Source organism: Balaenoptera ricei, chromosome 12 (assembly GCF_028023285.1).
Source record: "Balaenoptera ricei isolate mBalRic1 chromosome 12, mBalRic1.hap2, whole genome shotgun sequence".
NCBI lineage: Eukaryota > Metazoa > Chordata > Mammalia > Artiodactyla > Balaenopteridae > Balaenoptera > Balaenoptera ricei.
In genome coordinates, this window is record NC_082650.1 from 67,331,005 (window position 1) to 67,353,244 (window position 22,240).

Consider the following 22,240-nt stretch of genomic DNA (forward strand, 5'->3'; position numbering starts at 1 on the left):
GACAAATACTATATGATATCACTTACATGTGGAATCTAAAAAATAATACAAATGAATGTATATATAAAATAGAAACAGACTCACAGACATAAAAAACAAACTCATGGCTACCAAAGGAGATGGGGAGGGACAAATTAAGGGTATGGGATTAACAGACGTAAAACTATTGTACTATGTATAAAAATAAACAACAAGAATATATTATATACTACGGAGAATTCTAGCCATTATCTTGTGATAATCTATAATGGAGCATAATCTGCAAAAAACTGAATCGCTTTGCTGTACACCTGAAAGTAACACAGTATTGTAAATCAACTATAATTCAATGTAAAAAAAATAACAATATATAAGCAGAACAAAATAGGGTTATGACTATTAAAGGAATGTGAAAATATAGATCATATGATATAATCATATCACATAATGATCTACAATTATTTAATCTATAATTATTACAATACTTGTATATTCTCGGTAGCAATAAGACACATAAATGCATGTTCTGGATGAGAAAAGTGGGCTATATGAAAAAATACAAACGTTTTTGAAAATAGAAGATATTTTAATAAATGAGCAGGCATATGGCATTCCCAAATGAAAGGCTGAATGTTACAATCAAACTCTCACTTGGATTTTCAGGGACTTAAAAAGATGACTTTAAAGTCCATCTGAAAAATAGAAAGTGAGACCAGGTTTTCTCATACCTTGACACTGTGATTTTAATTAGTAAATTCTTTTGAAAAGCAGCATGATAAAGCAAGTCAAGAACCTTTAAATGGATCAACCCAGAAACTCTGTTTTGGACTTACAGCCAAAGAAAATAATACAAAATATGGAAGTGTTATACTGTATATGTAAAGATGCTCCATATTTCATTATTTATAATGACAAAAACTGGAGAGAGCCTAAATGGTAATAGCTACCGTTTACAGATCACATATTCACTAAATACGTGGCAGAATTTATAGATATGAAAACTGAGGCTCGGAGAGGAGAAATTGCTTGTCTCTGATCACAGAGGAAAATATTTGAGCCTGCATTCAAGCCCAATTTCTGGGCAAGCCCATGTTCTCTTCACATCTCACGCTGCCACTAAAACTGTGAAAACCATGGACTATTTAAACAAGTATCTCTCATGTGTTCTTCAGAGTATTAAGACCCTTCACAAATAAGATGCTAAGATTTTGGACAATGTTCATAATACTGTAAAATGTAAAGAAGCTATAAGCATATATATACACTGTAACAACTACTGGGAAAATCCAGATGCCCAGAAAAAAGGGCTGGAAGGAAACACCAAAATGCTAGCAGTTTTTTTGTTAGGGTGATAACTTTGTGGACAATATTTCTTTCTCTTGTTTCCAATTTGTTGGTAAGGTAGTCATATTAATTTTATCATTAAAAAGATAAGCTCATAAATTGAAAAAGGAGTAAAAACATTATAACATACAGGAGTAAACTCCGTAAGAGAGGAAAAGCACTGTGTCTAAAACAAAGTTTGTTCCTTTCATAGCACTTTGTAGGTACTTGGCACATATTATGAACTAAATAAATATTCTGTGATTAGATTGAAGCATATCCACATATTACATTTAGCTTTCTGCAAGAAACTGAACGCTCACCAAACAGTGTTGGACAAGAAACGAAAAACCTCATCTGACTGAAATTACAAAGGAGATAGGAAAAATACAGTATCTAGTTTGAAATTTGGCTTCAGCATCATAATATATTGATTTTATAATGCCCAGAGCAACTAAATGCCGCAAACACATAATGTGCCACACAGTATACTGTCTGAAGTTACTTTGGTCATCACCTAAATTTCAGAGAAGAGGTAAGGGACATAGAGACACTATCAAAGAAAGTTGATTTCTTTTACAGCTAATAACCTGTGCTTGGTGGCAGAACGCAGTATCAGAATCACGATTCTGTGTTCAGATCATTTCACCAGCCTTCCCTGCTGTCCCTCCAACACTCCCACAGCTCTCCATCTGCCACCAGCCACCTGCGGTCTCAGACATTCTGATGACCACACAAGTAGGGTTCAAAACGTTACCCAGTCATTTGTATTACATCTTTGATCCTCAGCACTTTTTCCACTGCGATACAGACATTAAAGTCTCAGGAAGGGAAAAGAGGTGACATATCTTTCAGGGAAATTGAATTTTTCCTGTCAGAGGTGAGAACACTTAAGAGGACACTTTATCCCCAGTACAACATTTCCCCTACTTTAGGAAAACAATTTGGCCTGGAATGGAAGCAACGTCCTCCGGACTCAACTCCCAGCTCTCCTCTCTAGCAAAGTTATTTATTACCATGTGAACACTCCTCCCAGGGTTAGATGCAGTAAGACCAGCACTGTTAGACTCTAGAGAACAGTCTTAACATCTGGATTAAACCTACATAAAATTCAGAGAAACACTTGAGCCCCAGGCAGTTGCTAGCAGTCCCCTTGAGTAGAAGCATCCCCTGGTACCCATAGTAAAGGGAGGGCACTGGGAAGCACCAAATGAAATGGCCCATGAGCTCCCTTTGTTTCCTCCACTCTATTTAATCTTTCACTCATTATCACTCATGGAATAGCACTGGCCAGGCTAAGATTAAAGAGGTACAGAGTAATGGGGGGGGGGGATAGTCTCCCATCAAAGAGCAAGAGGTATGCACACAGTGCCATATATACAGAGCAACAAACCTGAGTCCTCACTGAAAAAGAGGTCAAGACATTCCATCTGTGTATGGAAAGATGGGTAGTACTCCAAGAGCTTTTTTATTTTATCTTTGAAAACAAAATGATTCAATAATTTCAACAACCAACTATATGCCTGATACTAGACCAGGCAGTGGGGAAATAATAATGAGCTTAAATGATGGAGTCACTTTACGGTTTTCAAAATTTGGTTAGCAAAAAAATGAAGTGGAGGTTAGACCAAGAGTCAAGGGAGAAACAAATAAAACAATGGATTGGGCTGAAGCCAAGATGACTTTGAATATATTTTTTGAAGATTCAGGATTACTGTGAGGAAATTCTCCTATGATTGTCAACAGAAGTATTGTGACAAAAGGATCAATAAATAATCAAATTTATTAGTGTAAAGTACCTATTACAGGGCTTCCCTGGTGGCGCAGTGGTTGAGAATCTGCCTGCCAATGCAGGGGACACGGGTTCGAGCCCTGGTCTGGGAAGATCCCACATGCCGCAGAGCAACTGGGCCTGTGAGCCACCACTGCTGAGCCTGCGCGTCTGGAGCCTGTGCTCCGCAGCGGGAGAGGCCGCGATAGTGAGAGGCCCGCGCACCGCGATGAAGAGTGGCCCCCGCTCGCCGCAACTAGAGAAAGCCCTCGCACAGAAACGAAGACCCAACACAGCCAAAAGATAAATAAATAAATAATAAAGGTGTTAATAATTAAAAAAAAAAAAAAAAATTAAAAAAAAAATTAAAAAAAAAAGTACCTATTACAGACTTCTGTACTTATTAATATTTACTCAAGTTACTCTTAGGTAGACAATCAGTACTTTAAAATTTTCTATTCAAATATCAGTAGTGTTTGCATCCTCCTCCTTCCTCTCCTTCCTTCCTCTTCTGAGTAATATGTCTTTCCCTCAACTCACTCCCTCTACCCCTAGACCAAGACTCCCACTCCCTGAGGCTGACATCACTCAAGTGTTGATCTGATTTAAACAGTGCACCAAGCTTAAGTTGTGGCAGACAGACTTACACCACCCAGAAGTTGTTGACACCCCAAATTTCCACCAAATTACTGAGCTCATTATTGACCTCAGGGGCAGGAGTCTTTAGAAGTAACCATCCTAAAGCATATGAAATTCAGGGAATCATTGTCATTTAACCAAATTCTCTGAGCATCAATTTCTACTAGCCCACACCCAAATCGTGAGCTTTATGAGTGATTTTGCACCTCCGTTGACTTCTGGTAAAAATCTGGAACCCCAAGGTTAGCTCAGTGCAAAACTGACATCAAAATCAGAATCCTTCTTCTGTTCTGGGTCCCTTCCACTGTGTTTCTTTCATTTCTTCATCGATGTTAACTTTGTTTCTAAATTAATTTTAAAAGTCATGCTGGCCACAAACTGTAACTTCACATTCAGATCAAGTGTAAAGACCTCAGAGATCCCCAGCTTCCCTGGGTTATTTTTTTTTTTTTTCTTTTCAAAACAAATGGCACTGGAAATTAAATTGACTTTTTAAATTTAAAATCCCAGTGCACCTCAAACTGAAGAAAAGAAACTATTAGTACTCAGGTAACCCAGAAGCCACATTTGCAATCAACAGAAAAAGCAAATTACTATTGTTTGCCCTGTCAAGGCTGGTTTAATAGGATTTTCCAATACATAAATTAGAGATCTTGAAGAGCAAAGGCTGCATGTGAAAGAGATGGATATGCTTCAAGATCTGTGATCTGGGCAGCTCTGATCTACAAAATTAAGAGATTTTAAAGGAGCACCAGAAATGTGGCTAAAATTATTTATAATATAGATATAGATATATAAATAGCATTCTGCCAGTGACCTATACTCTGGATTTAAAATTGTAACTCAGGAACACTTCAAAATGACTCCTAAAAATAAATGGTAACTTTCACAGATATTTGTGTAACAGTGAAGAGAGTGAAATCTTTGGTAAACTAAGCAAGGATTGTCCCAGAAAAGAACCATGGCCTCTCTGTGCCTCTTGGGGGCTCTTTTGTGATTACATATGATTATATAAATGAAGGTAAAGGGTGATATATAACGGTCTCTCTCGAAACCCTTGTAATCTGAGCTGCTCAATTAGAAGATTCTGGGTAATTAATGCAAGGGCAGAGATATTTAACCTGAGGTAGCAACAATGTCAGCACAAAAGATAAGCAAAGGTGTCCTTAAGTCTAGTTAAAATCCTTGTTCAAAACTCTGCAATTACACTGATGAGAGGATATAGCTTCATTCATTTTCTCAAAAGGGAAACATGGATATTGCCTTTTTCCCATTTGGGACAAAAAGGAAATGGAGTCCATATACTTTCTGAAAAGGGATTTCCCACATTTATCTTCTTCTCTTTCCCAACTGGCCATGTTGAGAGCAGGGACACAGTAGGAAGCATACATCTCCAAGTCTACGTGACAGGCTAAATCAGGCAAAGAAGATGCTTTTAATTAAGAACCAAATGGTACCTTTAATTATCTCCAGTGTTTTAAATAGGATGAATACACTGCCGGTGGCTTAAATCGGAAATCATGGATCAGAAAGGTGGTCGCCACAAAGTTGATATAAATTCCTGGAGCCATCTAGAGGGGAAAGAAGGAGCAGGGGAGGAAGGATCAAAAAGCAGGACTGATTTTCTGAGCATCATTGCATGACAAGCACTCTGTTTCATGTGTATGCTTTATACTATGTGTTATGATGGTATATCTCCACAATGTAGTTCCAAGAAAGATAAAAAGACCATTCAAATTCTTTAAAAAATCAATCTAAATGGAAGACTATGGTTACATTAAACCATAATGTAACAATAGTTAAGTACAGTTGAAAAGACATTTCTTGTTTTATGAATTGTTCAAGGTGTTTGTTTAATCTACTGATATGTGTTTGATAGGCCTAGTATTTGGAAGGACATATTATTATTATTTTTAAGTATGACATTTATTACTCCAGTCTGGATTCCTGGGAAAGCACAAGCTCTCTAGTTTGAACCTTTCCAGAAGCCATGTGAATTAAGAATCCTTGCTACTATGTGTCTGCACTTCAATTTAATTGGCATGAAGGTATGTATGGGAGAAAAACTGCCTCTACAAAAACTGCCCACCTACATTTGAAAACTGATAAACATCAACAAAAGCAGTGATTTTCAAATGTTAGTATTTATAAGGGTCGCCCGAGTTGGTGTGTACATGTGTGCCTCAAGTTTTACTATGGCAGATCTGGAGAAAGGCCAAGGAATGTGCATTCTTGAAGACACCCCAGATGATTCTGATGTAGATGGCTGGGATCACACCATAAAAACTCTCACTTAATGTTTAGTGGTTGACATGATAAAATGACACTGGCCATAATTACTCTTGCGAAGACTATGTTTCGGCTACAAAGTCAGGTAGCTCAATCAACATTGGTTGAATTCATTAATTAATTGACCCAGTGAAATCAAGACTGAAGCAAAAGTTCAGTTTGGGAAATAGACTTAGGGCTGCCAACTAAGCTATAATGAAGCCCAAGTCACAGCAACCTAAAATTTGCCTATAGACCCTCCCTACTCATCTGCACTTCAACCTTTCTAACTTTTTCAGAAGAACAGCATCTGTATCAACAGCTTTTATTAGAGCATCCAACTGTGACAAATTATTACTTAGCAACAAATTTGGAATTCCCCTGCTCTGCAGGGCTGGGAGGAGTTGCTGTTACGTGAAGAAGGTCAGAAGCTGTCTGCTGCAGCAAGCCACACCTGTACTCACAGCACATCTTGCCTTTCTTTCTCTCTCCTTTGCTTGGCTGAGACTAGCTATTCTAAAATATCTTCCTTAATCTGGTTCTTTGCATTCTGCTTTGCTGGCAGTTTGAAAATCTGTCTCTTTAACCAGTTGATACCTATGCACCAGGTAAAAACTTTCATGCCCTACATTTGGCTTTCTGTAGTCTTAAAAGTCTCCTAATTCCACTTCCAAAGACAGGAATAAAAATTTCAAGAAATGCATACTTCCTGGCAAGAATATGCCTGCCACTGTTCCAAGAGAACCTCCCCCTGCCCTGCTGACTCCTCTCGACAGCCCCAGTCTTGCCTTTCATCCACGAGTCTGCACACTCGTGATTCAGGGAGCATACCCTTCACATTAGCACTAATGGAAAGTAGGCTTGTGCCTGAGGAGATGATGGGCCAGCCCACCTGAAGAAATAAGCCCTCTAAATGCCTGAGGCAAATTGGTACCTGCCCAAGAAACATCTCAGCAGGTAGCAATGGGGCAGTTAAGTCAGACATGGTTCCTACCTTCCTACCCACATTTCCTTCACCACTCTTAAACCTCAGAGAAGTGGAATGCACTCCAGCTAAGCCTATCTGGAAACTCTTAACTTTCATCTTCATGGAAAGAAAAGGATTTTGAAACGAAAATTTAAATGAAACTTCAAACCTCATTAACCATGCCTCCAGTGGCAGGCTACTGGCAATGAATCACAGGCTACCCTGTCTACTGGGAAATGTAAGCTGACACTGGACTTGAAATCTTAGAGCCAACCTGGACTCATAGCTCCTGCTTTGGGTGAGAGGCAGTGAAGCCCAGAGCCTGTAAATGGGCTCCTCTGTTGCACCCAAAATGCACCTTTAACAAACATGAGGAAAACTTGTTTTTGTCACTCTGCCAACTCTCCCTCCAAGATTTATTTGTATTTATCAAGCATTTCCATTTTATGTAAGCAAATGCGTTAATGAGGAAATAAAGTCTTTCTTCATTTTACTTTCTGCACCAGATGAATTTCTCTGACCTCTGAACTTCCAGTAAATTGCCGTAACATTCAGGAAGGCCAAAGAGTCAAGAAAACTAAGTCTTGATTGGGAAGCCATACATACATATATATATATATGTATATATATACACACACACATATACATGTACACACAGAGGTGCTAGGAAGGACAATAATCATATTATATGCTTGCATAGTATTTCTTAATTTTTCCAGAGAAACTTCACATCTATTATCCTTCTCAGTGCAAGCATCACCCTTTCTTACCTGAAATATTTTTCAGATATTAAAATGCAATTGTAATTATTTCTATAGGAAATGTCAAGCTGAAAAGAGCAAATTCCAATGTGCTTTCTGGTAATATTTCTCTCTTTTAAATTAGATTTAACAAGCAGTCTTCATGAGCTCAATGGAGAACACCACAGTGATAAGCCTCCCTTTCTTTCCACAATTACCAACATGGAATTTCTACCACCGCAGTTTTCTATCTCCTGTTTTCACCAACTTGTCATACAGACAGCCTGTCTTTCCCCAGTCTAATTTCCTAGCTGCACCCTAAGTCCGCTTTGTCATCAAAGTTCACATTGACTTTTCCAACACTTGCTCCCTAACGGTAAATGGCAGTGCTAGATTTTTACAGTCATGGCAGACACATAAATTTGCAACTAATAAAATAACTAGAATAATAATTATTACTATTTATTGAACACTTTGAGTATGCAAAGCTACTCAAAGTATGTGCCAGGCACTTACAACTACATGCTAAAGTAACTGCATGGCAAAGTAATTATTACACCCATTTCATAAATGACCAAACTGCAGAGAGGTTCAATTACTTATATAGCTTTATATTGCGACTAACCAAAAAATTAGAGATTCAAAATAAGGTCTGTTTGGTAAAAATACTCATACTCTTAAACATTACACACAATCTCATGAATAGACAGGAGTCCGTCCACCTCTTCTTCTTATCAATAAATCCTTTCTTTGACTTGACATTACTAGCCAGGAAGAAAGCATACCCAGGATGATATTTAACAAGTTTTTTGTTTTTGTTTTTGTTTTAACCATGGCCATGATTACCACTGCCACTGTTGCTGCTGCTAACACCTCTTAATTATTCAAATGCTGTTAATGTGTCTCTTAATTTCATGTTTTATAAACAATAATATTCAATAAGAAACTCTTAGCACAAATGTGCCTACACAAACACTCTGAATATGTTTTAGAAATTCTTAGAATAATAATTTTGATATCATTTCTTATTAGTGCTGCATTGATACAAATTGGCCAATCTTCATGGAAAGCATCCATTATAGATGCCTACCATGTTATTTTGACCTTTTTGTTGCATGCATTTTGTTGCTGTTGTTGTGTGTTTTTAAAGTTAATTTCCACCTCCACCCTACCCCGCCTTGTCTAGGTATTAGACAGTGTTTTGCCCTAGTGGAAGTTCAGCAAATGTTTGTTTGATTTGCCTTGAACCATTAGAGATACATTCATTCTCTAAAATGCATAGAAGTGTGAAATAATCCATACAGCGAGCTGTTAATCTGCTAAACTATCAATTAAGGGCACAGCCATCCATAACAGCAATCATTAAAGACTACTAAGTCAATTATCTTGAAGTCTGTGAAACAGATTTCTGTTGGCAGACTTGGACAGCTCAAAGCATCTGCAATATGAATGAATAGGTCAATAATCCATACATTAAATGGTCACTAAGTACTAAAACTCTTTGAAATGATAGGCCATTAAGGCTAAGTCAGTTTCATTTATGGATTTAAAACTCACTTTCAAAATAGTCTCTAGATATGAATTTCTATGATACATCACTCAGAACGTACTGAGAAAGTATGTGTTCATTCATTTCCCCAAAAAGTATGTACTGGATACCTGCCATATCAATGTGATACAATTTATGAAATGTACAAGAAAAGAATGTTGTCCTTAAAGAGCTTATAATCTAAGTATTATCTAAATAGATTATATTATAACAATTTTTTTTATTGTTTGTGAACTTTAAAAATTTTTTTTTTTACATTTTGACCCCCTTTACCCAATTCTCCACCAACACCTCCCACCTCTGGTGAATACCAATCTGTTTTCTGTATCCATGTGCTTGGTTTTGGTTTGTTTGTTTTGGATTCCACATATAAGAAAGATCATATGGTATTTGTCTTTCTCTGTCTGACTTATTTCATTTAGCATAATGCCCTCAAGGTGCATCCATATTGTTATGAATGGCAAGATTTTATTCTTCTTATGTATGTGTGTGTATATATATATACATATATATATATCACAATTTGTTTATCCATTTATCCATTGATGGACACTTAGGTTGTTTCCATATCTTGACTATTGTAAATAGTGCTGCAGTGAACATGGGGGTGCATTTTTCTTTTCAAGTTAGTGTTTTCCTTTTCTTATGATAAATATCCAGAAGTGGAATTGTTGGATCACAAGGTAGTTGTATTTTTAATTTTCTGTGGAACCTCCACACTGTTTTCCATAGGGGCTGCACCAAGTTACATTCCCACCAACAGTGCACAAGGGTTCCCTTTTCTTCACATCCTTGTCAACACTTATTTCTTGTCTTTTTGATAATAGCTATTCTAACAGGTGTGAGGTGATATCTCATTGTAGTTTTGATTTGCATTTCTCTAATCATCAATGATATTGAGCAGCTTTTCATGTACCTGTTGCCCAATTGTATGCCTTCTTTGGAAAAGTGTTTATACAGATCTGCCCATTTTTTAATCAGATTTTTGTTACTGAGTTCTTTATATATTTTAAATATTAGCTCCTTATCAGATATGTGATTTGCAAATATTTTCTTCCATTCAGTAGGTTGTCTTTTTTATTTTGTTGATGGATCCTTTTGCTCTCCAGAACCCCACTTGTTTATTTTTGCTTTTATTGCTTTTACTTTTGGTGTCAGATTCAAAAAATCATCACCAAGACCTATGTCAAGGAGACTATCACTTATATTTTCTTCTAGAAGTTTTAGGGCTTCAGGTCTTATGTTCAAGTCTTTAATCCATTTTGGGTTAAGTTTTGTGGATGGTGTGAGACAGTGGTCCAGTTTCATTATTTTTTATGTGGCTGTCCAATTTCCCCAACACCATTTATTGAAGAGACTATCCTTTCCCCATTATATATTCTTGGCTCCTTCATTGTAAATTAATTGACCACATATGCATGGGTTTTTTCTGGGTTCTCTATTCTGTTTCATTGATCAATATGTATGTTTTTATGCCAATATCATACTATTTTAATGACCATAATTTTGTAATATAGTTTGAAATAAGAGAGTGTGATGCCTCCATCTTTGTTCTTCTTTCTGAAGATTGTTTGAGTGTGATGCCTCCACCTTTGTTCTTCTTTCTGATGATTGTTTTTAGAAAGAAAATTCAGGTAAAGAATGAACTCTGGACTTCCAAGTCAAGTAATATAGCAGATAAATACACTGAGAATTCATTTCTTTATGAAACATCTAGAAATACTGGACAAAATATAACAAATACCCTTTGAAATATATAGCTGAGATCATAAAATATAAGGAAAATACCTAGATACTGAAAAAAAAAAAAGAAAAGCAAATTGAAAACCAGTATAGTAACCTGATGTGAGATATTCAGCTTCCCTTGGGCATTTACTCTTATCTGTAACTTAATTTTATGTTTAGTCTTGCTTTTAACAACAACCTCCAGAGAAATAGAACCTAGGCCCTGGGCTGTAAACTGGGAACTAAGACTCCTGCATAAAGACTGGATCCTGGAAGAGCTACACTCTTAGCGAAAGAATAGGCATGATCTGGAAGATAAGCTTAAACAACTGCTCCAAATGCAACACAAAGAAATGGAAATTAGTAAAGAGAAATTAAGATACATGGGAGACAAAATGAGAGGCTCCAACATATGTCAAATTGGATTTCTAAAAGAAAATAATGAGAATAGAAAAGAGGTAATATTTGTAGAAATTATGACTGAGAATTCTCCAAAATTGATTTTGTAGATAAATGAATCCTAAGACTTAATGACAATAGAAGACAAAAGGTCGTGATTGTTACGACTGCATGTTTATGCCTCACCTGCAAAATTCATATGTTGAAATCCTAACCCCCAATGCGATGGTATTTGGAGGTGAGGACTTTGGGAGGTGATTAGGTCATTAGGTCTTGCCCCTTCTGTCATATGAGGATACAAGGAGAAGATGATAGTCTGCAAGCCAGAAGAAGACCTTCACGAGAACCCAACCATGCTAGCACCCTGATCTCACCCAGACTTCCAGCCTCCAGAACTGTTAGAAATAAATTTCTGTTGTTTACAAGCTACTCAGTCTAATGGTATTTTGTTATAACCATTCAAACTGACTAAAAGTAATAGTTTCAAACATACAGAGAAAATAACTGTCTGCCCAGAATTATGTACATAGCTAAAAAGTAAAAGAGCAAATTAGGAGAACTGACAGGCAACAGAGTATATTAAAAGAATGCATAAAAGATACACTTCAGTCTGTGCCTTTTGGTTGGGGCATTTAATCCATTTACATTTAAGGTTATTATGTATATGTATGTTCCTATTACTATTTTCTTAATTGTTTTGGGTTTGTTTTTGTGGGTATTTTTCATCATCCAAACAGAAAATAAATAAGGAAACATAAGCTTTAAGTGACACAATAGACCAGATAGATTTAATTGATATTTATAGAACATTCCACCCAAAAGTGACAGAACAGACTTTCTCCTCAAGTGCACATGAAACATTCTCCAGGATAGATCACATCTTGGGTCACAAATCAAGCCTCGGAAAATTTAAGAAACTTGAAATCATATCAAGCATCTTTTCTGGCCACAATGCTATGAGATTGGAAATCAATTACAAGAAAAAAACGGTAAAAAACACAAATACATGGAGGCTAAACAGTGTGCTACTAAATAACCAAGAGATCACTGAAGAAATCAAAGAAGAAATAAAAAAATACATAGAAATAAATGATGACCCAAAACCTATGGGCCTCAGCAAAAGCAGTTCTAAGAGGGAAGTTTATAGCAATTCAATCTCACCTCAGAAAACAAGAGAAATCTCAAATAAACAATCTAACCCTACAGCTAAAACAACTCAAGAAAGAAGAACAAAGAAAACCCGAAGTCAGTAAAAGGAAAGAAAACATAAAGATCAGAGCAGAAATAAATGAAATAGAAACGAAGAAAACAATAGCAAAGGTCAATAAAACTAAAAGTTGGTTCTTTGAGAAGATAAACAAAATTGATAAACCCTTAGCCAGACTCATCAGGGAAAAAAGGGAGAGGATGCAAATCAATAAAATTAGAAATGAAACAGGAAAAATCACAACTGGCACCGCAGAAATACAAAGGATTATAAGAGACTACTACAAACAACCATATGCCAATAAAATGGACAGCCACAAAGAAATGGACCAATTCTTGGAAAGGTACAATTTTCCAAGACTGAACATGGAAGAATTAGAAAATATATACAGATGTATCACAAGTAATGAAATTGAAACTGTAACTAAAAATCTTCCAACAAACAAAAGTCCAGGACCAGGTGGCTTCACAGCTGAATTCGGTCAAACTTTTAGAGAAGACCTAACACCTATCCTTCTCAAACTCGTCCAAAAAGTTGCAGAGGGAGGAACACTCTCAAATTCATTCTATGAAACCACCATCACCCTGATACCAAACCAGGAAAAGATATCACAAAAAAAGAAAATTACAGACCAATATCACTGATGAACATAGATGCAAAAAATCCTGAACAAAATACTAGCAAACAGAATCCAAGAACATATTAAAAGGATCATACACCTTGATCAAGTGGGATTTATCCCAGGAATGCAAGGATTCTTCAATGTATGCAAATCAATCAATGTGATACACCACATTAAAAAATTAAGGAATAAAAACAATATGATCATCTCAATAGATGCAGAAAAAGCTTTTGACAAAATTCAAAACCCATTTATGATAAAAGCTCTCCAGAAAATGGGCATAGAGGGAACCCACCTCAACATAATAAAGGCCATATATGACAAACTCACAGCAAACATCATACTCGATGGTGAAAATCTGAAAGCATTTCCACTAAGATCAGGAACAAGACAAGGGTGTCCACTCTCACAACTCTTATTCAACATAGTTTTGGAAGTCCTACCCACGGCAATCAGAGAAGAAAAAGAAATAAAAGGAATACAAATTGGAAAATAAGAAGTAAAACTGTCACTGTTTGCAGATGACATGATACTATACATAGAAAATCCTAAAGATGCCACCAGAAAACTACTAGACTAATCAATGAATTTGGTAAGGTTGCAGGATACAAAATTAATGCACAGAAATCTCTGGTATTCCTATACACTAACAACGAAAAATCAGAAAGAGAAATTAAGGAAAGAATTCCATTTACCATTGCAACAAAAAGAATAAAATACCAAGGAATAAACCTACCTAAGGAGGCAAAAGACTTGTACTCAGAAAACCATAAAACACTGATGAAAGAAATCAAAGATGACATAAACAGATGGAGAAATATACCATGTTCTTGGATTGGAAGAATCAATATTGTGAAAACGACTGTACTACCCAAAGTAATCTACAGATTCAAGGCAATCCCTATCAAACTACCAATGGCATTCTTCACAGAATTAGAACAAAAAAATTCACAGTTTGTGTGGAAACACAAAAGACCCCGAATAGCCAAAGCAATCTTGAGAAAGAAAAACGGATCTGGAGGAATCAGGCTCCCCGACTTCAAACTGTACTACAAAGCTACAGTAATCAAGACAGTATGGTACTGGCACAAAAACAGAAATATAGATGAATGCAACAGGATAGAAAGCCCAGAGATAAACCCACACACATATGGTCACCTAATTTACGACAAAGGAGGCAAGAACATATAATGGAGAAAAGACAGCCTCTTCAATAAGTGGTGCTGGGAAAACTGGACAGCTACATGTAAAAGAATGAAATTAGAACACTCCCTAACACCATACACAAAAGTAAACTCAAATGGATTAAAGACCTAAATGTAAGGCCAGACACTATAAAACTCTTAGAGAAAAACATAGGCAGAACACTCTATGACATAAATCACTGCAAGATCCTTTTTGACCCACCTCCTAGAGAAATGGAAATAAAAACAAAAATAAACAACTGGGACCTAATGAAACTTAAAAGCTTTTGCACAGCAAAGGAAAACATAAACAAGATGAAAAGACAACCCTCAGAATGGGAGAAAATATTTGCAAATGAAGCAACTGACAAAGGATTAATCTCCAAAATCTACAAGCAGCTCATGCAGCTCAATATCAAAAAAAACAAACAACTCAATCCAAAAATGGGCAGAAGACCTAAATAGACATTTCTCCAAAGAAGATATACAGATTGCCAACAAACACATGAAAGGATGCTCAGCATCACTAATCATTAGAGAAATGCAAATCAAAACTACAATGAGGTATCACCTCACACCAGTCAGAATGGCCATCATCAAAAAATCTACAAACAATAAATACTGGAGAGGGTGTGGAGAAAAGGAAACCTTCTTGCACTGTTGGTGGTAATGTAAATTGATACAGCCACTATGGAGAACAGTATGGAGGTTCCTTAAAAAGCTAAAAATAGAACTACCATACAACCCACCAATCCCACTACTGGGCATATACCCTGAGAAAACCATAATTCAAAAAGAGTCATGTACCACAATGTTCATTGCAGCTCTATTTACAACAGCCAGGATATGGAAGCAACCTAAGTGTCCATCAACAGATGGATGGATAAAGAAGATGTGGCACATATATACAATGGAATATTACTCAGCCATAAAAAGAAACGAAATTGAGTTATTTGTAGTGAGGTGGATGGACCTAGAGTGTGTCGTACAGTGTGAAGTAAGTCAGAAAGAGAAAAACAAATACAGTATGCTAATGTATATATATGGAATTTAAAAAGAAAATGGTAGTGATGAACCTAGCGGCAGGGCAGGAATAAAGATGTAGACACTGAGAATGGACTTGAGGACATGGGCCAGAGGGGGAAGGTGGAGCCAACTGAGAGTAGCATCGACATACATACACTAGCAAATATAAAATAGATAGCTAGTGGGAAGCAGCAGCATAGCACAGGGATATCAGCTCGGTGCTTTGTGACAACCTAGAGGGGTGGGATCGGGAGGGTGGGAGGGAGGTTCAAGAGGGAGGGTATATGGGGATATATGTATGCATATGGTTGATTCACTTTGTTGTACAACAGAAACTAACACAGCATTGTGAAGCAATTATACTTCAATAAAGTTGTATAAAAAAAAAAGATATACTTCAGAAGGAAGAAACATGATCTCAGGAGGAAAGTATGAGATGCTAGGAGTAGTGAATAAAGAATCTGGCAAATATGTGGCTAGATCTAAACAGATTATATAAAACAACAGATTTGAAGAAAAAAAACTATAGATTTGGGTGTTATAAAAATAGGTGACAACTATAATACTGGATAACAATAATATAGAACATGGGAAGGATATAATCATGTTTAAAGAATTCTGAAATTATTTCATTGTTCATGAAGACAGTAGTGATATTAAATTTAAACTTTAGTAACTTAAGTAGGCATATTAAAAGTTTTTGAGCGATCACTCAAAGAGCTACAGCATATATAACTTCCAAAGCAGTGGGAATAGGGAATAAAACAAACAAAAACTCTAAGGATTCAATAGTGGCAGAAAAGAAAATATAAAATATGAAGTAAAAAAGTAAGATAAGACAAATTAAAAGTATAAGTAATAATAAGTGTAAATGGTCTAAACTATTCAGTTAATAAGCAGAAATTATTAAATTGGGTTAAAAATAAATACAGCTTTAGGCTATATACAAAAAATCACATAATACATAAGGACTCAGAAATACTTAAAATAAAAGGCTAGAAAAAGAATATATCACTCAAATATTAGACAGAAGAAAGCTAGATTAATACCAGAAAAAAATAATTTAAAAAAAAAGCATTTTAGGAATAAAGAAAAGTTAATATTTAATAATAAAAGTTTTGATTCATGAGGAAGATTTATCAATTTTAAACTTGTAGGTACCTAAACTCAACAAGCATGAGGCAAAAAATTGACAAAACTGCAAGGAGAAATTGACAAATCCACCAGAGTAGTAAGCAATTTTAATATACCTCTCTCAGAAATTGATAGATAAAGCAGACAGAAAATGAGTAAGACAATAGAAGATTGGAAAAAAACTATAAACAAGTTTGATTTGACTGACATATATAGAACTCTGCATATAGCAATTCAGACATAGAGATACTTTATGAAAATTAGCCACATAATGGGCCAAAAGCAAATCTTATTAAATATCAAAGAATCATTATAATAAAGTCCATGTTCCCTGGCCACAGTGCAACTAAATTAAAATCAATAACAAGGCAAAACTATAGAGACAGGAATCAGATCATTTGTTGCTGAAGGCTGGAGTATAGAATAGGAGACTGATTACAAAGGGACATGAGGGAATTTTGTGGGGTGATGAAAATAATCCATATTTGATTTTAGTAATGGCTTCATGACCGTATGTATTTGTCAAAACTCATCAAACTATAAACCTAAAATGGATAAATGCTGTTGGGGGATGGTGGTAGAAAACTCCTATTCTGCCTTCTTGCTGATGTCATTCTTCTCAAAATATTTTTTCTAACACAAAATAATAGTCTATAACTTTCTCATCTCAGTTATAATCCTAGAAACAAAAATCAAAAGTAAATTATTAGCAAGAAAATATAAGTACATCAGGGTTTTCTTATTGTTTAATCATTGACAAGATGGGTTTATTCTGGAAATACCAAGATGGTTACTCAACATACACATTTCTGCTATGAACATACATCTTTTGGAGCCTTACTTTATCTGAACAGTACTAGAGAAAAATCCTTCCAGAGCTTTTTTTAAATAAAAATTATTATAATTTATTTTTTCTTCTTATAAAATCAATACATGTTTATTTTAGAGCCATAATAAAGTACAGATAAGCCAAAAGAAAATATTAATTACACAATAATCAAACTCAAAGGAAACCACTTAAAACTGCTGTAAAACCTTCCATATCTTTTCCCTGCTTATTTATATAGCTATTTCTTGCTTAATGTCCTTAACTGTTTTTTAAAAAATGACTCTGAAATGACCCACATGATCCGTTGATCTTGGCATCATATATATTTGTGCTATATCTACACTTTGCCCCAGAACAGAAGACAATAATACCATCTCAATAGTACAGTTGCACAAAACCCCACACTCAAATGTCATCATCTTGAAATTCTTAATAACTTTATTTTTAAATTTGGTAAATGAAGGCTGGCGAAACAATGGAGCACATAGCGGGGCCTTAGATACTTATCTCCCAGCATGCACTGCCTCCTCACCTTCCCAGGAACGATTCTCAACCACCTGCCCCAGACCTAGCAACTGTTGCTGCCCTCTGGCCCCAGCTGGGCCTGAGCAGGGAAGGGTGAAGTTTGGCACACATGCACCAAGTTGCAGGGTGGAGTGCCAGATGACTGGGAAGGTCAGCCCTTACCCTGCAAATATCCCTGTGCTCAAGGAAGCACATTAAATAGCAAATTTTAAAAATAAATCAAGACAGAGGATGCAAAAGAAAGGGGAAAGCTATTTGCCTGCTGTTTGAAAAGGGGCCTACATTTTTATATTGCACTAGAGCCCACAAATGATGTAGCCGGCCATGTATACCAAATGTACGCATCCTCCTGCCATTCCCATGCCCACACTCAAAGTACCAGCTATCCTAAACTTTATTTAGATGTTCAAACAAGCCAAGCTTATGCTTTTCCTGGCTTCTACACACACTATTCCATCTGCTCAAATATCCCTTTTGGTGAAGCCTTCTCTGACCATTGAGAAGCACACCAGGGTTGCATGAAGTGTCCCTGCTGCATACTCGAACAGGGCTCCCTTTCTCCCTGTCCAACTGCTAATGCCAGTCTTCACAGTCAGCCTAAGTTCTCTCTGCTCTGTGAATCTTTTTTTCAACTACATGAGATAACAGGTATGTTGGTTTTTTTAAATGTATGCCGTCATGACTCTGAAGACTGGCAATAACTTGGGTAAGTGGTGAGATGGTGGGAGAGCATTTCAGGTGATAAAAACACAGTGAGCAAATACACACGTGAGGACAGAAGCATACTTGGGTAGCTGTCCACTGGCCTATGTGAAATGAAAAAGACAGATTCCTTGGGAGGACCAAGGCGAGGACAGGTTGAAGAGGCGGTTGGAACCCAGTTGTGCAGGGACTAAATGCCAGAATAAGAAAGTTGGGCTTTATTCTCTAGGCTCTGGGACTTCTTTAAGGTCTTTGAGTGTAAGAATAGTGTACTCCAGTGTCATTTTCAGAAGATTAATATGGCAGCTGTGTATGAGATAAATTAGATAAGCCTAAGAGTAAAGACAAGAAGACAAATAAAGAGGTTTTTAAATATGGAGGACTGAAGCAACAGGAACCTAAACATGGATGGTGGGGAGAGATAAAGAAAGGCTCAGATTTAAGAAACATTACAAAGGAATCACAGGAATAGATTATGAAATTGGAATGTGCTCCTATTCCACTGAGATGTAGACAAAATAAAAGCGTATGAAGGGTGAGGAAAGGGAAAATCTGGAAATCTTCAATCATATTTCTAATTGCAACAATATTGATGATGACTGACTTTTTAAAATCTACAAGCTCAACCTCTGGCAATAATCTTCTTTCAACTATACATGAGCACATCTTTTCAAATGCATCTGTTCAAGAGAACGCTTTTGCCCTTCCCCCAGAAATACCACAATCAGCAGCCTCTGCATGCAATGCAAATTATAGGATTAAGAAGCTGCTATTAGCTGCTAACAAATTAAACAGGGTAGATGGCCACCTTATTTTTCTCTCTGTTCCAGGTAAATAGTGAACTGTAAAATAAAGATATTTTCTTAATTTAACACAGAACCATTGTCCCTTAGTAGTGAGACCTTGACCTGATTTTTATACGCTGGATAAGATACTATTAGCATAAGATACGATTTGTGACTGATTAGTCATCTAAATTTTTTTTTAAAAAGTGTCAGCCAATGTTATGCTAAATTGCCACCTAATTTTCAAATGAAATATTTGAACTCTTATTTCAACTCCTTAAGTATATGTCTACACAATATAGAATATACTATAGAATACACTAGAATTAAATTTAATAATGTTCTAACTTCTAATCTGATTTTATTATGTTCTAATGGATTTAAAGCATAAATACATTTCTTTTCTTAAAAAAGCAAAATGGGGGCATTCATACTGCTAATCCATTAGCATTCACTTGGATTTTGAATACTTAATGAATTATCTTTAATGCACTAGCCCTCATACAAACAAAATATTATTTCTGCCCCAAGGAAATGCTTTCCACTCCACACTGAAGATATAGTACTAAAACAATGTAAATATTAAAGCTTAATGTTTTAAGGCACTGTTGTAAGTTGAGAGCATGTAGGGGTGGTTGCAGAGAGAGGGATTTTGATTGTGTCAATATTAAAGTCATATATATATTTATCAATATATATATATAGATAGATAGATAGATATGTATCTAGATATGTAGATATGTGCCAGGACACTCAAAAAAAGGAAAATCCATATCCAACTGGAATGCAAAAAGACAAAACTCTTTCTATAAAGGCTTTTGTTAACACAACATGGAGAAAGCAGCCATCTCAATAAGAGGATGCTAACCTCTGCAAAAAGAGAAAGCGAATTATAGGGATCTTGGTTTAGAGACTCAGAGATGCAGCAACCATCAACAAGCTTAACCAGAATTCAGCAACAAAGCATGTGTCAAGGACAAGACTCACTAACGTGCATCCATGTTTTCACCTTCCCCATTAAAAAAAAAAATCTGTCTTCTACCATTCAGCTTTTCTTCCTCTCTGATCTCCTAAGGACTTAGCGTCTCTTTGCCAGACCAGTTGCTCTGGAGTTTCTCTGGAGAGTAGGTACAATAGAGAATTTTAAAAGAACCTTGTGCTCAGAAGGGTCCCTTTCTTGGTTTAATGCTCTGTTGTAGCCTTCTGGAAATTTTTCATAATTTTTGAACAAGGGACCCCATACTTTTATTTTGCATGGGGCTTCACAAATTATGTAGCTGGTCCTGAATCCATAGGGCGGAAAAATCCAGGAGCAGCAGCAATAGTTAGCACACACACAAACAGCTGGACAGGACAAGCCACGCTCAACAGCTATCAGTGGCTCACTAGTCAGATCACGGGAAATTTCCAGGAAAGCCCCAAAAGACACACAGTCTCCTCCCTGTGGCCCTGAGGCCACCCACACCTTCCCCTACACCTGGAGCCCACTTTGGAAAGGAGGATGGACCTTTGAGAGAGGAGAAATAACAATAATAAAGAGTTTGAACTTTAAATCACCTGAATATTTACCCAAAACATAAAACCCAGATAGCTTTACTTTAGAAATTTAAGTTTTTTCCACCATTTTCAGGTATAAAGCTCAAAATCAAAGGAACATCACTTTAGAACAAAATAAAATTTTTCTTATATTTTTCCCCATCTACATCATCATTATGTAAATTTTGACCCCTCTATAGAAGGAAAGCAGTACACACTCAGAAAATGAACTATTTCAGATTCAAGGGCTTGCCCTCCCACACATGAGTTATCCATGAATAGTTTAGGTGTATAAGTCCTAGTTTGAGACTCTCTTTTGTTAAGCATTCTGGAAAAAGTGTGATCAGAATACCAGTTGCAGGGGCGCGGGGACGGGGGGGGGACTGTTTTGTCCTCTTTTAGCAATCATCTGGACATGTGGACGTGGACCTCTGAAACAGGAATCTCTGCAGGGATGCTTGGCAGTAAAATAAGGCAATCCAGAAAATATGTAAAATATACATTTCAGAGCAGATTTTTAAAATATACCAGATGGTTAGTCATTGTTTTTTTTTCAAAGTTCCTCATAAAAACATATGAAATACTTTCCTTCTCTTTAGATTAAGCCTACTCAAGCATGACAGATGACATGATTTCCCATTCAGGAAAATGTTTCATTACTTCAAAATAGGATAGATGGCTATAAAATGCCCTTTTCTTATGAAATTTAGAGGTGAACTCACTGGTACTACTCTTCCTCTTCTGTTTCTCCCCCATACACGCCCTTTCTTCATCAAGAAGTTCCCTGACCTGTTACCCCTTCTCTTTAATGTAGTCCCTTTGGTGGCCTCTTGTGCTGTATTTTACTAAAGGAGAAGAAGAGGTCATGGTAAAGAAGACAGAAAACTGATGGAAAGGTATCTACAGTTTACCTGGGAATTCAAAGCCAAGAGTAATTGAGATGATTTCCCTCAGACGTCGTAACAAATGTTAAGCCTGTAGTGCTGCACTTAGCATTCAATGGGTGCTCTAAGTGTCAGTCACTTCCATTATTTTGCCCTAATCATAAAAGGGCCAATTTGCCAGCAATATCTGTGCTGAAACCTCAGTGCTCTCTCCACTGCCATTTTCCCACACCCACCTGAACCAGACTTGTTAAGAGAACCAGTCACGGAGGCCCAGGAAGATCTGGAACAAAAGTATGGCTGTGAAAAGTTAGATTACAAAGGCTTTGTTATCATGGTTTTATGGTATATGTCACCTTATAATTTATTATAGAGTTTCTCAATTTTTCTATCCATATAAAAGCACCATGAAGACACAGGCCATGCCTGTCTGGTTCATTATCACA

At 36.4% G+C, this 22,240-nt stretch overlaps 1 long non-coding RNA gene across 1 annotated transcript in view; it reads right to left on the minus strand.

Annotated features, from left to right (window-relative positions):
- Positions 1–5,205: 5,205 nt before the first annotated feature.
- LOC132376390 (uncharacterized) overlaps positions 5,206–22,240 on the minus strand; it is a 251,195-nt gene continuing 234,160 nt past the window's right edge. The window contains exon 4 of the long non-coding RNA XR_009506285.1: positions 5,206–5,283. This is a non-coding gene — a long non-coding RNA (uncharacterized LOC132376390). The remainder of the gene's footprint in view (positions 5,284–22,240) is intronic.